Source organism: Triticum dicoccoides, chromosome 4A, assembly GCF_002162155.2.
Source record: "Triticum dicoccoides isolate Atlit2015 ecotype Zavitan chromosome 4A, WEW_v2.0, whole genome shotgun sequence".
Lineage (NCBI taxonomy): Eukaryota > Viridiplantae > Streptophyta > Magnoliopsida > Poales > Poaceae > Triticum > Triticum dicoccoides.
The window spans coordinates 744,997,531-745,016,142 of NC_041386.1; the positions used below are offsets into that span (position 1 = coordinate 744,997,531).

At 44.3% G+C, this 18,612-nt stretch overlaps 1 pseudogene; it reads right to left on the reverse strand.

The window, feature by feature from the left end:
* Nucleotides 1-17,632: 17,632 nt before the first annotated feature.
* On the reverse strand, nucleotides 17,633-17,771 carry LOC119290355 (annotated as a pseudogene).
* Nucleotides 17,772-18,612: the final 841 nt, after the last annotated feature.

An 18,612-nucleotide genomic window follows, 5' to 3' on the forward strand; every position in this document is an offset into this window, starting at 1 on the left:
GGCGGCGGGCCCGGTGACAAAGCTCCTGGGCGGGTGGTTGCGACGGATCGCATCTGAGGCGGCGGGGGCGGCCCTTCTCATGAGATCCAACAGCGGCGGCCTGGACGGAGAATCCGGGATGAGCGGCGGGGGCCGGAGCACCATCGCCGGGGTCACGGTGGAGCGGCGGCCATGCATGGACGGCAGCGGTGGCAGCGCCCCATCCGGCGAGATGGGCTGTCCTGCTCGTGATGGTGACGACGGCTACTGCGGATCCAACGCCCCCTTTGGATCTGTCGCGGGGAGGCCTTCCGCCGACCGGCGGCGCGTGGAGGGACCGGTGAGGAGATTCCGGATCTCCGCCGGAGTACCGACGGCAACATACGTCTTCGTGGCGAGGTTCCGCTCGGTTCCAGCCAGCCACGAGATCGGGAGGACGTGGCTTCCGGTGAAAATCGCGCCAGACTGCGGTCTTGGCGGACGATGGCGGCGTCTCAGACGTCGTTTCCTTCTGGAGGTATCGTCGTTGCAGGTCTCATCAACCTGATCGGGAAGTTCCGGGGGAAACCCTAGATCTGGGTCTACCGGATCGGACGATGACGGTGCTATCGGTACCGTTCTCCCTCCTGGGGGCATCGTTTTGGAGCGAGTGCTGGTTGGAGGGGACAAGAGGAGGAGCGGTGTTTCATCTGCTCCATTGATGACGGCGGATCTCGACGGCGTGGCGCAGTGGAGACTCGGCGCCTGATGAGCGGAGATGGACTCGCGCAGGAGGGTGACGCTGCCTGGCGTCATGGTGGCGTCGGCGGCAGTTGGACCGGCCAAGGTTGATGCAGCAGTACAACTCTGAAGATGGGTTCGTGGCAGGTGGCTGCGGCGGCCTCGTACCCGGCAGGGGTCCTGGTTGAGAAGCACGCCGGACTGGTGGGTGCCCATACCCGGCAGGCGTCCTGGGTGGGACCTCAAGTCTTTAGATGGTTAGGTTTGGCTGCGTGGTCTGTTTGGTATGAGGCCCAGACTTTCAGCGCCCCTACATCAACTGGATAGGGATAGCGACAGTTGTTGCTTAGTTTGGTGGCTTTAGACATATTGTTGTATGACTCTGTACGGTCTTGTGTCAATAATTAATAAAATGGCCGTGTGCATCGTCCAGATGCAGAGGCCGGGGGTCGTCCTCCTTTTCTAAAAAAAATATCTTATGATGAATCTAATGTTATATGTTTGCCATTTTATATGTAAATATTTTTCTTTATAAACTTGATCAAACTTTGTGAGGTTTTTCTCTAAAAGAAAATCTATATGCATCATATTATGGAACAGAGGGAGTACGTATATCGGTAATACTAGTAAGATGGCAGCACCACAAGATTATACATCCGCTCAAACTCTTCAGCACAATTCCCTGCAAAAAAAAAAAAAAATCTTCAGCACAATTGCAAATTGGAGTACCGTATAATTAACAAAGCATTAATGACAGTAATAATACTTCTTGTGCCATCAACCAAACACAAATCAAGCTCAGTTTGCATATGGTTCATCAATCAATCACACACACACCAAACCACGCAAGGTTTACAAATCTTTGTTGATGCACGGCCAGGCACAAACAACCATTTTATCGCAAACCGCCCAGCATGATCGATCCTGAACACCACGTACCAAGCTGGAGCTGGACAAACAAAGGGAGCAATTCAGTGCTGCTTGCTGGACACACTAATCCATTCCAATCAAGCATACCCACAACAGATCGGATGTATGTAACTTAGTGAAGAAAGCACTGACATGAACCTCACAAGGATCTATTGATTCACGCTAGAACTAGAGTTTTAAGTCACAGATATAGGATCAGAACAACAAGAATTTGGGGATTTCCAAGAAGAGAGCCAGGAGGTGAACTGCTCTTCTGAAGGAACCTCGTCAGAGGGTGAGGAGTTCCCACATTGCATTAAAGAAGAAGAGAATTGGTCCTGTTTATAAGGAAAAACCAGACCCAAAAACAGTACAGAGTGGCACAGTTTATAAGGAAAACAAGGCACAAAACCACACACCACACGATTGATTAAGGTACAACCGTGCAAAAAAAACTGACTACACGATTGATTAAGGGACAACCGTGCAAAAAAAAAACCCTGACCAAACGATTGATTCCTAGACAATCGTGCAAAAACCCCACGAACGTGCCGACATCGGCTAACTCGAACTCCACCGCCAACATGCACACAGCCCGGAGATGTGTGGGCGAGCTCTATGAAGACGCCTTCAAGAAGCCACACCAGCCCCTCCAGACCTCGGGAAAAAGACCAGCCATACCAAAAGCACCCACGGCAGAGCCTCCAATCAAGCCACAACAAGACGAAGAAGGCGAGCACAAGCCGATGCACCGCACACCATCACCACCAACAATCCAGGGCTACCGGCCATGCCACTGCCACCTACACGACTAGCAACATGGCACCAGAAGCTGTAAGATTATGATTGCACGATGTATTGCTCTTCGTGCATAGGCACGTATATATGATGTACAAAGGTGGGCCACGGACCTCAACTATACAAGAAGCACATGAGTATCATTTCGTATTCACTCAGATGAATATGATCGAATATCTTCTCGAAACGGTTGCGTGGATTTCATGTTACACGAACAGTTGCAATGTGTCACAAGACTCACAAGCATGCAGTGCACCCAGTGAGTCTGGAGTCCTGACCACAAATCCGTGGTGACACTACCATCACAACTACTGTAAATAGTTCGAATTGCCTCCCATGTATAGATATCCTGTAGCTAAGAGAGAATGGGGGATGGAGAACCAACAATTTCGCAGACGTAGATATCGCTACTGCTTTTGAGCGGGCTCTCCGATCCAGTAAGACAGCAACAAAGATCTTCTCAGGATTGAATGGCCCAGATTCATGATCCCTTATTACGGCTCTTCCTTCTCATGCCTTTAGTGATGGATTGTATCTTCACTAACATCTCCACCGTACCCCTGAATATCATACCTGAGACATCCACCCCGGAGTCCTTCTGAAGTCTGAATCCCTTGTCCCTCAACTCATTTCAATCATGTCTTCTGTATTGAGGAGAAAATAACCAAAGATATGGCAAGGTTTTTCTGCACTATTCAAATGCACCTGTCCTGATGTATTTCTTTCCTGCTGCATTTACATGCTTCGCATTTTGGTTGCTATAAGAACGTTCGGATATAGGCCTTTCTGTTCAGTCTTCATTGCCAAGGTTCAGGATAACTATGTATAGCACCATTGTCTATTTTGTGGTCTGTACTCAGTTAGCTGCATTTCTTGTGAGCTGGGACACTTAACACATTGTGATGGTGTCTAAGATGATCTTCAGTCAACTGTTTTGAAATGGTATGCCGTAGTTTGAGGAGGCAACATCTCTGTCTGTTCTCAAGTTGACCTGACGCCTGAAACCTTAAGCTACAGGAAAGTATTCAGAGTTGAGAAAACAGAGCAAAAGCAGAGGAAAGCGCTACAGCTCAAGAGACAGACAGAATTAGCAGCATCATCATCAAGGGATCTCCAGCAGGCAAGCTTCGAACTCAACTAATGATGATGATCATGGGACAGAAGATATAGATAACACTGATTGTCCAAAATGATTTTGCATGTGAAAATGGTATAAGCACTACCATGGCAAGTTTTAAGAAGAGGATGGAAGAAGTGGCAGTTTAAGAAGATCAGCGGATGGAAGATGGCTCGCAGGTAATTTTACACAAACCAATTGTCTTCAATTCTTCTAGTGCCCTCCTGTTAGTGTGGCTATAAAAACCGAGGTAAAGTTAGGAGAGTTAAATAAATCTATTCAAGTGACAAGTGATATGGAAGCTGAATATTTGTGGAGTGTGGTTAAGCTGCACACTGAATATTCAGATCGGTCCTATTTCTTTCAATGATGTATGTAGTTGAGCTGTAAAGTGAAGCATGTTTAAGTAGATTTAATTATATTTCCCCTTGTGGAATTAGACCCAAATCTATGTGCTTCAGAAACAGTGGACCACTAACTCCTTTTGCACCCTGTTTCTGAATATTTGTGGAGTGTGACTAAGAACATTCAGGTTGTTTTGTGCTTCTTCCAATGATTTTTCTATTTGGATTTCTGAAGTTTTCTGGGGAATGTTAGAAATTTGACGGCTCTTGTAGTAGTTGCTCTAGTTTGGACTATCAGGAACCTGTGTTATCAGTTCTACTTTCTAATGATGAATTGGACTCTGTCTCCTGAAGATGGGATATGGACTATCTCCTCAAGATGATGAAGTTATGGAATAGGGACTGGGTGTGCCAGACAGACCGCTATGGCTATGGACTCCGTCTCGTGAATATGATGAAGTTCTACCAACAAGTTTTTCCTCCGTACTTTTGCTAAAGGTAAATGAGTTTGTTCTGCCGTAAGAAGGCTCACCATGTAAGAGTGTATGTTGTCATATATTTGGTCCTGGACGACTTTGACCTGTCTGAATTTCATAGAACTTTATCATGATCCTCCATTCAGTTACAGTTACAGGATCATCTATTTATATGTTGTTGACAATGTTATATGTTCCTACATTTTCCAGAGTTTATTTATTTTTTGGTTTCCGAATGGACAAAGCAATCAATGTTGTCAATCATTTATCCAGAATTGTACGGATCATGTCTGAACTAAGAATTGTATGGCAAGTGGATGTCTGAAAGAATAAGAAAATGCAGACTGCTCTGCTCCAGCGACTTCATCTCCCTACTGAGCAGAGGACGGAGGGAGACGCTACCAATGGCTGATGCTGCCTGTTTGTTGGAGCAAGAAGTACTCCGCACTAGACTATACTAGCCAAACCCGCGCGGCGGCACGCCGCGCCACGTTTGTACGCAACGGTATATGTTGTTGCATACCATATAAAAATTATTTCTTTTATCTAAGGGAAAGTGGTTTATACGTTTCAGAGTAGTATCTATTATTTGATGTGATGAAAATTGAAGGCGATAAAATTTTGAATGACTCAATTGATCAATTGAATAATTAGAAGTAACATCGATGTTAGAAGTAACATTGGTGAGCTCTTCTACCCTTCTAGACAGAGGGACACATAAAAGAGTCGATCCATATATGTATTGTATATACATGTCAAGCTAGGCTATATCCTTTTACTGTTTTTTAGGTACAACTCATTTTTTTCATGTGTTAAGCTAGGCAACGTGGTACTAAAAGGGAGTTTTTTGTGTCATTAAGCAAGGGGTAAACGGACCAACAATGGTCATATGAATGCAGACAAATCACATCATGATTTATTTACATTCATGGATGAACCAATGGTCTTGAATAAGCAAATCAGCTGCATGTTTCAGCCAGAGCATACCCAGTACAAATATTAGTTCAGGAGAATACAAAACAGAGTAAAGACCCTAGCCGGTTTCTAATCAAAACATAGCCTAGCCCAGCCGAAGTACTTTGACTCCACAGTAATGACTGTAAATAGAAAAAAAAACTAATATACCAATGGTATTTTTATAAATAGCGATAAACCAATGGCAAAGTCAGAGTTCCACAGGAGTCTAGTGGCATTGTCATAAACTACTCATTTTCTCTTAAAAAAATAGACATATAGCACATGACTACACATATTAAGTGTATGCAGCTGCATATATATGCATAGAATACACATATAGCATATGACCATGACTGTTGCAGGTCCTGAACATACACTTGCTCTGACAAAAACGTACTGAATGAGATACACAAAGGTCAGGTAGAAGAGACATCTAGATATCTGAGTTACAGGCTACTTAAGCTAGTGGGCTCCAAATAACAGGTGGATCATGGTAATTCGATGCATGCCTTAGCAATATCGTTTTAGAAATACAATGGACAGTGGATACAAACACAAACATTTGGCTGGCCAAATGATGAGATGAAGAAACAAAACAGAATATTCTCTGCAAGATAAGCTGTACAACATGCAAATTCATCAGCCAAACTATATTTAGAAATGTGCCCACCAGGGGAAATTACTTGGCAACAAACTATAAACATTAATCCTTGAACTGTCGTTTTGATCACACAACTAAAATCTCAGTAAGTGAAGTGAAAACTACAGGGAAACATCAACATATAACCTAATAACAACAACGTCAAGAGAATATTAATATGGGTTAGTACTGCAACCGTGGATGCATAATGCCGAGATGGAGTTGACAAATTTGTGGCCTAGAGTGGTGTTCTGTGGTGGCAGACCGAGTCACCTTCATCGCTAGCCTCCGCCCTCCCCATGGAAATATGCGCACGGTTAAACATTTTCAATATACATGATGAGGAACAATGGCGAACTAAAATCTGATTCTCCGAAGCCATGCTTTCTAAATGATGCTTGAAATGGAGAGGTTTCCTTATATTAATAACTGGAAAACCATGCTAAATTAGGACAATGAATCAATGGCATAAGAGAGGTCTAGGTAATCAGACATTCAGGACTCACCGAGTGGCACTGTCTACACTTCAACTAAGATCAATTAGTTTAACAACTGAAAACAAAGGAGACAGTACGCCAACTGTCAATGTGTCTACTCCCTCCTTCCATCTATATAGGGCCTAATGCGTTTTTCGAGGCTAACTTTGACCAAATATTAGAGCAATAACATATGACATGCAACTTACACAAAGCACACCGTTAAATTCGTGTGTGAAAGGATCTTTCAATGATATTGTGCGACTTGCAGTAAATGTCTTAGCCTTCCTGGCCGACGTGTTGCATGTTAAATAGAAGGGTTGCGAGCCCAATACGCATACAGGTTGTTGAAACAGATACATCTTGCAAAGGAAGAAAACTAGAGATAAGAGGAGATAAAGATACAAAGGATTTTAGCTAACTAACTACTCCTCTGGCTGTGTTGATCTTCCTTCATGTATACGCCTTGTACACGCCTGCAACCGAATCATCATGTTTGACACCCTCCCTTAATCACAACTTCATCAAGTTGAGATTATGTTTGAAGTCTTCAAAGCTTCTTGTGGGTAGAGCCTTGGTGAAACCATCCGCAACCTGGTCTTGAGAGTGAATAAACCGAATGTCCAAGAGTTTATTTGCAACTCTTTCTCGAACAAAGTGAAAATCTATCTCAATGTGTTTAGTCCTAGCATGAAAAACTGGATTTGCTGACAAATAGGTAGCACCTAGATTGTCACACCATAAACATGGAGCTCTAGTGCTTTTCATACCTAGTTCCTTTAAAATTGATTGCACCCATATGATCTCTGCTGTTGCATTGGCCTATGCTTTGTATTCTGCTTCTGTACTGGATCTTGAAACTGTAGCTTGCTTCCTTGCACTCCAAGATATCAAGTTAGGTCCAAAAAATACTGCAAAGCCACCAGTTGATCGTCTGTCATCTAGACATCCAGCCCAATCTGAGTCAGAGAAGGCACTGATAAGTGTAGAGGATGACTTGCTAAAATTTAGACCAATGCTCAATGTATTTTTCACATATCTCACTATACGTTTTGCAGCAGTCATGTGAACAGTGGTAGGTGCATGGAGAAACTGACATACTTTGTTAACAGCAAAAGAAATGTTTGGTCTTGTCAGTGTTAAGTGCTGAAGTGCACCTACCAGGCTCCTGTATTTTGTACCATTTTCTGAACTCAGGAGCTCTCCTTCAGTAAGAGACAATTTTTCTGTACTAGATAAAGGAGTGGGTGCAGGCTTACAACTTTGCAAACCAGCCTTTTTTACTAAGTATGTTGCATACTTTTCTTGAGAGAGGTGAAGACCATCCTTGTGTTGCTTGACCTCAATACCAAGAAAATAATGTAGATCTCCTAGATCTTTGAGGGCAAATTCTGCACTCAAATCCTTCAACAGTGTTGTTATTGCTTCATTAGATGAACTTGTCACAATTATATCATCAACATATATGAGAACAAATATGGATGTACTTGAATTGTTATAGATAAATAACAAGGTGTCAGACTTTGAAGGAACAAAGCCAAGTGCTTGCATCTTTTTATTGAGACGAGAATACCATGCTCTTGGGGCCTGTTTCAGTCCATACAATGCCTTGTCAAGTTTGCACACATGAAGTGGTGCATGTGCATTTACAAACCCAGGTGGTTGTTTCATGTAAACCTCTTCTTCCAGAACACCTTGGAGGAACGCGTTCTGAACATCTAGCTGACGTAAACTCCATCCCCTGGACACAGCAATAGACAAAACAAGACGAATAGTAGCAGCTTTCACAACTGGACTAAACGTGTCCTCATAGTCAATACCATACCGTTGTTTAAAGCCCTTTGCAACGAGTCTGGCTTTATAACGGTCAATGGTTCCATCAGCTTTCCTCTTTATCCTAAAGACCCACTTACAGTCGATAAGATTTTTACCTTGTTGTGGAGGAACCAAATGCCATGTTCTGTTTTTCCTAAGTGCCATGATTTCATCATTCATTGCTTTTCTCCAACGTGCATCACCCAAAGCATCTTCAAGAGTATTGGGTTCTCCTGGCTCACCTGTTGAACATACTAGCCCATATTTTGTAACATGCTTATAATCAATAGATTTAATTACCCCTTGTTGAAGTCGTGTTCGGCGTGGGATAGCAACAGGAGCCTCTACAGAACACTCCGGCACAGAGGATCCAGGGTCTGGATCGGGCCGATCCTGACCTGATCCCGAGGAAGATCCATGCAGGGCTCCAGAATCTGCAGCGTGAGCAGTCGATGCCGGGGTCGGATTTTCTGCGGCCGTGGCATGCGGTGCAAGCGATGATTTGCCATAGCGGATCTGAGCCGGGGCGCATCATCATGGCCCAATGATTGCCTCCTGGACCCGGACTGACAGGGCCTGCCCCCGCATCCGCCGAACCAGTCGTGGCGCGCCGCTTGTAAACGCGCAGTTGGCCGTCTTGCTGGACCCGGCCCAAGCCAGAGCCGGCCTGCCATCTATCGGGCGATGGTTCGCGCGCGTGAGAGGAGGCGTTGCGGCCCGCCAGGCTTTGCCGCGTGGCTGACGTGGACTCGTCTGCACGCCCGCCTGAGACGTCTGTGCGCCCGCCTGCGTCTGTCGGGACTGGCGCGGCAGATTCGCTGCCAGGCGCAGATCCCAGGGAAGATTGGCTACGCGCTGCAGCGCTTGCTCCGATCCCGAGGAGGATCTGTCCCCTGGACTGGGACACATGAAATAAGGACCTGTTGGTCCATTTTCTTCACCATGTTCTGCGATTTTTGCACCGCTGTTTTCTGCATCATCACAAAGCTCATGGAGACTATTAGTAGGGTTAGTCATATGATCATCACAATTTGTAATACCCCCTTGATCATAGCCAGAAAGATGAGAAGGTAGGAGCAAAATTTCTTTGTGGAGGAGTGCGCCGGCGTTAGGGTGGAGATCCGCAAAGGGGAACTTGGTCTCATCAAAAACAACATCGCGAGAGATGTAAACCCTACCAGTGGAGATGTCAAGACACTTGACACCTTTGTGTTGGGCACTATAAGCAAGGAAAGCACACTGTTTTGATCTAAACATGAGTTTGCGTTTGTTGTAAGGCCGAAGATTTGGCCAACAAGCACAGCCAAAGACACGGAGAGAGGTGTAATCTGGTTTTGTGTGGAGGAGGCGTTCCATGGGTGTTGATAACACGACTAGGTAACATGTTGATAATATGAACAGCTGTCAGAAGAGCCTCATCCCAGAACTTGAGGGGCATTGATGCTCCGGCTAGGAGGGCCAAGCCAACCTCGACAATGTGCCTATGCTTGCGTTCGGCCGACCCCACTACAAGAAATATGTCAACTAGTGACCTTCTGTCAGTGACCCTGGAAGAATTGGTCACAGATCTATGACCATTTCAGACCAATTGGTCAAAAGCTGTTCGGGGGGCTCCAAACCCTAAACCATTGCGACCATTTTGGTCAGAAAGGTCGTAATTTCCTTACACGAAATGGTCACAAAGCAAACAGTGCTAGCCCGCTGCCTTATTTCTAGTTGTTAATGACCAATATAGATGGTCATAGCCTTGTAGATTGTGGTGGGTTGTGATGACTAGGCGCCATCTCATCAGTTTTGCCTATGTGTCATGTCCATGTGGCAGTTTTTGCCCTAGGTTGTGAAGCAACCTATATTTCTGTTATTCCAAAAATTCCCAAAAAATTCTCATAAATGTTTTGGATCATATATTCATCAAATATGTCAAAAACATTCCTTGCCTAGTTCAAAAATAATTCGAAAATATTCATTTTCCTATTCTGTTCAGAGCTGCACTTTGTGAAGGAAGTACCACTTTGGCATGTCCAAATGGTATCCATTTTCTACAGCGCTTTCCTATGCCCAAATAACCATCCTCCACCAAATGCCAGCTCAATCCATTCATTATTTTGAGCCCAGCTTCAACATTAGTATTTATGTCCAGTGTGGTACTTTGTAAAGCAAATACCACCTAGGCTCCTCCTTTTGAGGTAAAAATTTGTGAAGACGGTCTTCTTAGTAACTGATCATCCTCAGCCAAAACTCACGCCCATTAGCCATGTGCATTTCCCGTACCGCAAATCAAACACTTGGCTGCTTATTCATGTTTGAGCATCGATCGGTCTCCTCGTGAGAATCTTATGTTGTGATTTTCTTCCTAGCACCTACCTGGGGAGTGCCCAACCCACTAGACATGCCTAGGCCGCCCAGAACACATGTCAACGCCACGGTCACGCGGTGACCACGCGGCGAGCATGCGAGCTTACGCGCTCTAGAGTTGGGGCCCTCGGGCACCGTCCAAACCTCGATGTCTCGCCATCAAACCATGTATTTCTGATTAAATAGATACTTACCTAGAAATTATTTTTGGAAAAAATAAAGAGCAAACTATGAGGCAGCTGCAGTTCAAGTTTGACCTGCTTCCAGCTGAATCGACGACAATTTGTCTTTTTCACCAGAGGTGGATCAAAACTTTTTTCACCCAACCATTTTTTCAATTGTGCATTATATATGGCCTAGTATTTTATAAAATTGATTTGGTCCATTTTTGCAACAATTATTTGGTAGTTCCTTCACAAAAAAACCTCCTTTTGGGCACTCAAAAAATGAAAAAGGAATTTTCCGTGTAAAGAAAATGAAAACTTCCTTAGGCAACATTGTTTGGAATTCCAAGATGTACCCTTGTGCACAATATGAGATCATTTGAACAAACTATGCCATGAATGCGGCCATAAGATTGATCATTTGGCTTGAAAGCCATTAATCTTCACGCATGATAGCTCATTTATGAGAACACTTTTTTAAAATAATTACCGTATTACAAGTTTATTATTTTTCCTGGAAACTTGGTCACATATAATGAAACAATGTGAAGGTTTTCCAATTTTTTTATTTGTTTTGAATTTTTTATGCTCGTTTCAAAATGCGGTCAAAACGGCGGGCTTGACCGTTCCTAGCTAGTGGTTGAATCTTGGAATTTTTTTGGTGTTTCTATGATTAAATAGATACTTATTTACCTAGAAATTATTTTTGGAAAAAATAAAGAGCAAACTACAAGGCAACTACAGTACAAATTTGACCCGTTTCCACCTGAATCGACGGCAATTTATCTTTTTCACCAGAGGTGGATCAAAACTCTTTTTCATCCAACCATTTTGTCAATTGTGCATTATATATGGCCTAGTATTTTATAAAATTGATTTGGTCCATTTTTGCAACAATTATTTGGTAGTTCCTTCACAAAAAAAACCTCCTTTTGGGCACTCGGAAAATGAAAAATGAATTTTCCGTGCAAAGAAAATGAAATCTTCCTTAGGAAACATTGTTTGGAATTCCAAGATGCACCCTTGTGCACAATATGAGATCATTTGAACAAACTATGCCATCAATGTGGCCATAAGATTGATCATTTGGCTTGAAAGCCATGAACTTCACACTTGATAGCTCGTTTCTGAGAACACTTTTTTAAAATAATTGCCGTATTACAAGTTTGTTATTTTTCCTGGGAACTTGGCCACATATAATGACACAAGCGAAGGTTTCCCAATTTTTTGATTTTTTTGAATTTTTTATGCCCGTTTCCAAATGCGGTCAAAACGGCGGGAATGACCGTTCCTAGCTAGTGGTTGAATCTTGGAATTTTTTTGGTGTTTCTCTAATTAAATAGATACTTATGTACCTAGAAATGATTTTTGGAAAAAATAAATAGCAAACTACGAGGGAGCTACAGTTCAAATTTGACCCGCTTCCAGCTGAATCGGCGGGAATTTCTCTTTTTCCCGAGAGGTGGATCAAAACTTTTTACACCCAACCATTTGGTAAATTGTGCATTAAATATGGCCTAGTATTTTAGAAAAATGATTTGGTCCAATTTTGCAAGAATCATTTGGTAGGTCCTTCACAAAAAAACCTCATTTGGGGCACTCGAAAAATGGAAAATGGCTCTTTTGTGCAATGAAAGTGAAAACTCCCTTAGGCAAATTTGTTTGGAATTCCAAGATGCACCCTTGTGCACAATATGAGATCATTTGAACAAACTATGCCATGAATGTGGCCATAAGATTGATCATTTGGCTTGAAAGCCATGAATCTTCACACATGATAGCTCATTTTTTAGAACACTTTTTAAAAATAATTTCCGTATTACAAGTTTATTATTTTTCTTGGAAACTTAGTCACATATAATGACACAATGCGAAGGTTTTCCAATTTTTTGATTTTTTTTAATTTTTTATGCCCGTTTCAAAATGCGGTCAAAACAGCGGGCTTGACCATTCCTAGTTAGTGGTTGAATCTTGGAATGCTTTTGGTGTTTCTCTGATTAAATATATACTTTTGTACCTAGAAATGATTTAAAAAAATAAAGAGCAAACTACGAGGTAGCTGCAGTTCAAATTTGACACACTTCCAACTAAATTAATGAAAATTTGTCTTTTTCACGAGAGGTGGATCGAAACTTTTGACACCCAACCATTTGGTCAATTGTGCATTAAATATGTCATAGTATTTTTTAAAAATGGTGTGGTCTAATTTTGCAACAAATATATGACAGGTCCTTAAAAAACATGTTGGACACTCGAAAAATGGAAAATGATTTTTGTGTGCAATGCAAATGAAGACCAAAATATCATCATTGTTTGAAATCCTAAGATACACATATGAACACAATATTGGGTCATTTAAACATACAACATGAAGCTAATATATTGAGTGTTTACCCGAAATAAGAGTCTAAAAAATATAAAAGAAACAATGGAGAAACAACACAATTACATAAGCTAGACTCTGATTGGGGGAACCACCTGTCACACGGATCGATGACCTGGCAGACATCCTACCATCCATTGCTAGCAATCCCACCATCCATCCATCCATCCATCCATCCATCTGAGGAAACCCACCGCACCTAACCCTACCCAGATCCACTAACCTCTCCTCCCTTCCTTCCGCCCGCCCGCCGCCTCCCTCTCTCTCCCCGATCCAAATCAACGCCGCCACCCCTCTCTAACCCTACCATCCCCTCACCGGCGGCGGCGCCCTCCCTCCCTCGCCATCTCCTCCTCCCCTCCTCACGGCCGCCTCCACCACGCCACAAACCCCGACGACGGCCTCGTGTAGATCCCATCCTGCTCCCGTCCGGATCACGGCGCGGATCCCATCCTCTAATCCCGTAGAAGCTAGTGTAGCCATCCCACCTGCTCTCCTCTGCTCCGGGATCCATCCATCCACTAGGTTTCTGCGGCCAGATCCGCCACCCTATCCCTCCCTGAGTCCAAGCCGGTGACGGACGCGGTCGACGAGACCGGCGACCCGCAGCTCTGCGCTCCGTACGCGTCCGACATCTACTCCTACCTCCGATCCATGGAGGTACGCGCCGTTCTTCCTCGGTCACATCGGTTTAATCAATTTCCTCGTTCGTCGCAAGGTTCTGATGAGCTGCGTGACTGCGTTACAGGTCCATGCGAGACGGCGGCCGGCGGCGGATTACATCGAGAGGGTGCAGGTGGACGTCACCCCCAATATGCGCGGCATCCTCGTCAAGGTCGCCGAGGAGTACAAGCTCGTCTCCGACACGCTCTACCTCACCGTCTCCTACATCGACCGCTTCCTCTCGTCCAACTCCCTCAACCGTCAGAAGCTGCAGCTCCTCGGCGTCTCTGCCATGCTCATTGCCTCGTAAGCCCCCGTTTTATCCTCATTTCTGTGCCGAGTGTTCAGTTAAATCAAGATATGAGCCTGACTTCAGATCCGTTGTGTGGATCCAGTAAGTACGAGGAGATCAGCCCCCCAAATGTGGAGGACTTCTGCTACATCACCGACAACACCTACATGAAGCAGGAGGTGTGTGTTCTTCTCTTGCTTGCTTAGTTCATTTGTGAGATCTTGCAATTGGTCGACCCTAGCTAGAATGCTGATCTGGGTTCTTGTGGGCACGTGCAGCTATTAAGATGGAGAGGGATATACTAAACAATCTCAAGTTTGAGATGGGCAATCCTACCGCTAAGACCTTCCTAAGGTATATCACAAACCAAATTATTCTGAATTGCCGTTGCCAACCCTGTTTGTTGCTACGAATGTGTTCCTAAGTCTTGTGTTCTGTTTGCTTCCTTCCCTATTTGGAGGATGTTCATCAAATCTGGCCAAGAAGAGAAGAAGGTAATGGTCCACTACTCTCATACTACCTTTGAGCCACACTGCTGTTAAATTGGTTGATGTTCATCATGTGCATCGTTGTCTCCTCTGCTCCGGGTTCTATTCACTAAATAACTTCCCATGTTAGTAAAATTACAGCATAAATAACTTCCCATGTAGTTCTTCTATTTTTAGTTTGGGTTCAAGTGATTGGTAGTTCTAGTGGCTGACGGTTTATGGGACTGACTACAACACAAAGGATGGAACAGGGGTATGTGCAGCAGTTTTCATAACCGACCACACATTATCAGGGGCAGAATGCACTTAATTTTAATCAGTTCCACTGACACCTAGCAATCCCTTCTTCTTTTCAAGTCTGGAATACATTTTTTACTTGAATTCAGTAGACCACATGTGCACACTTTTGCTGGCGTATGTACTGCTATCTATCTCATTTGGCTATCAAAATGTGCATGTCTTCATAGAAAAGAGATAACTGTGTACTATGTCTTGCTGCAAACTGAGGTTGATATCTCCCATTCGCAAACAAAAGAGAGGTTGATGTTTCCCATTAGTGTTCATTGTTGTTTGGTACTACATCTTAAGACTGTTCGCTTATTGCCTTCCTCTAAGCTTAATTTAATTGGAGCTGCGCCAATTTAGAAAGGCTTCCGCATCTCTGTCTACCACATCTGTGAAAGTGTGAATCATGTCTTTATGCAATACCTGATATGATAACATGACCTGAATGTGGACTATTGGCTCCTTTACTTGCTCTGGTTTGGTTAAGACTGATGATGCCATGGATGCACATTACTATTAAGTTTAAAAGTTCTGTTAAAACAAGGTGGAAGCATGTTCTTTCTAGCAAATGTTCTAGGCGCTGCCACACTTATATTTTAATTTTCTGTTATTTTCATTGTTGCTGCTCTGTATAACAAATGTACTACTATCTATCTCATGATGATCACTAAACTAAGGAGGCTTAACCTGATAATAACTTATTTTATGTTAATAGCCTACAATGTTGTCTTGGAGCTTATTGTCCAAAATAATGCCTCTACTTTCTGTGTCCTTCAGGACAACTCAAGCCCCTCCTCCTCTCCTGTACATGAATGTGAGATGCTGCGCATGCAAGATCTGAGACAAATGGCATATTGTAATCTTTTTATTGCTGGTTTTTATGTACGATGTCATGAAGATGTACGTTTGAAATGTTGCTTTGATAGCAAAATTGTATTCCTGTGTACATGCTGCTTTGACAGCAAACTTATGAAAATTTCTCAACAATATATATGTGCAAAATTGTATTCCTGTGTACTGCGCCTGAAAAGGCTACAACCAACTGATGATGACAACTGGGACCCATCTGACTAGTGGACCCTTCTTTTGGAAAAAAAAGAAAAACTAAATTCGTTTAGACAGAAAGGCCACAACCCAACAATAAAAAGGCTGCAATATTGGGCTTGGCCCATGAACCCAACCAAAAATTGACAGACAAAAAAAACACAAATAGGCTGAATTGTTGGGCTAGGCCCATGTAGAAAACCGAACTGGACCGGGCTGAATCTTGTGCCACATCAGCATGCCATGCTTGATGCCTACGTGGCCTGGGGAGGTTGCTAGTGACCAAAACGCCACAATAGGAATATTTTGGTCGTAAACGTCCACGACCTTCTCATAGAGAAGGTCGCTATAGTCAGTTAACGACCGCCAGCTTTTGACCTTCTCTTTTTGGTCACAAAAAGGTCGCAAATGAAAAATCATGACCTTTCAGTGACCAATAGTTAAGGTCACAAGTTGACATATTTCTTGTAGTGCCCGTTTTGTTGGTGAGCGTGCGGACATGATACATGATGAGATATGCCTATGCTTTGAAAGAAGGAATTTAGTTTCTCGTATTCCCCTCCCCAATCAGACTGGACAGCGAGAATCTTACTGTCAAACTTTCTTTCAACAAGTGCTTGAAAGTTGTGAAAAACTTGGAACACATCCGATCTTCTCTTGAGGAGATAGATCCATGAAAATTTGCTATAGTCATCGATGAAACTCACATAATATGTGTGTCTACCAACAGAGGAGGGGGCAGGTCCCCACACATCAGAGAAGATCAATTGCAAAGGTTTGGTGGAGACACTAGTAGAGATAGGGTAGGGTAATTGACGACTTTTAGCACACTGACATGAATTACAAATAGTTTCAATGTTTCGCTCACCAACAAACGGGAGCTTATTTTTCCTAAGTAATTTTTCAACTAAAGAGAAAGAGGCATGTCCTAAACGATCGTGCCATCGTGTGGACGAAAGCTTGATAGCACCACAAGCTTGTTTATTGAATCTTCTAAACTCCGGAATCATCGGGTAGAGCCCTCGAACACATCTACCTCGATAGAGAATTTTCCTCGTTGCCTGATCCTTGATCAAAAAGAAATAAGGATGAAACTCGAGAAAAACATGATTGTCAATGGCAATTCTATGAACAGAGAGAAGATTTTTATGGGCACTAGGAACATGCAAGATTCTTTTGAGATGAATTTTACGACTAGGGGTACGGTATTAAAAATTGAATGGCCAATGTGACGTATACTCATACCTTCACCACTGGCTGTATGAATTTGATCCTTGCCACGGTATTTCTTCTTCATGGTTACTTTCTCGAGCTCGTTGGTGATGTGGTTGGTGGCGCCGCTGTCAACGTACCAGTTTGTGTCAACTCCATAGGAGCCATCGGCCGCCGCTGCAATTTTCTCTTCATCTTGCGAGGAGTCACCATCATCCTCTTCGTAGCGGTACCAACAATCCTTCGCCGTGTGTCCTGGCTTGCCACAGATTTGGCAGCGGGGCAAGTCCGGACGGGATCTGTTGGAGCCACCACTGCCACCACCGTGACGCCCTTTGGAGTTTCCCGAGCGGCCGCTGCCACGCGAGTTGTTGGAGTAGCCGCCACCACCGGAGCCGAACCTCCCCTTGCCACGGGGAGATGGGCGTGAGCGAGGGCCACCACCGCGGCCTCTGAACGCGGAGTTGGCCGACGACTTGAAACCACCACCGGAGCTTGGTACTGCGCCATGCGTTGATCAAAGTTACAGAGCATGGCAAAAAGTTCATCAAGAGTTACCGGGGTGACGCGTGCGTCCAGTGCAGAGACAAGGGGCTGATAGTCTTGGTCCAGCCCGTGGATGATGTAGGACATGAGCTCGTCATCTTGGATGGGTTTGCCCGCCGCGGCGAGTTCATCGGCGAGGCCTCTCATGGCGGCGAAGAAGTAGGCCATCGATTGATTTCCCTTCTGCGCATTGATCAGCGCTGTACGGATGTTGTTGACGCGGCTGAGTGACTATGACGAGAACATGTTTGCCAGTGCCACCCAGAGTTCGCGCGCCGTGGTGATCATGGTCACCGTGACGAGCACCTCCTTGGAGAGGTTTTGGAGCAGGTGTCCGAGGACCTGCTGGTCCTCCCTCACCCAAAGTGGATGAAGGGGATTCGGCCCGGTGGTCTCCTTGCCGGCGGCGTCCTTGCTGGTGAGGACCTTGGTCGGCTCAGTCGCCGTGCCGTCGACGTAGTGGAAGACGCCGGCGCCCCGGAGCTGCGGCGTGATCTGGGTCCGCCACAGAACGTAGTTGGTGCGGGAGAGCTTCTCTGGGACTCCACCGCTGAGCGGCGACTGGAAGGAGGCGGAGGAGGAAGACATGGCTGCGCACTTGATGGAGATGGATTAGCTAGGGTTTGTGGAAGAAGAAGGCTCTGTATACCATGTGCGACTTGCGGTAAACGTATTTGCCTTCCTGGCCGACGTGTTGGGTGTTAAATAGAAGGGTTGCGAGCCCAATACGCGTACAGGTTGTTGAAACAGATACATCTTGCAAAGGAAGAAAACTAGAGATAAGAGGAGATAAAGATACAAAGGATTTTAGCTAACTAACTACTCCTCCGGCTGTGTTGATCTTCCTTCATGTATACGCCTTGTACACGCCTGCAACCGAATCATCATGTTTGACAGATATAATTTTCACATTGTGCATGTCATGTACTATTAATCTTGTCAATAGTCA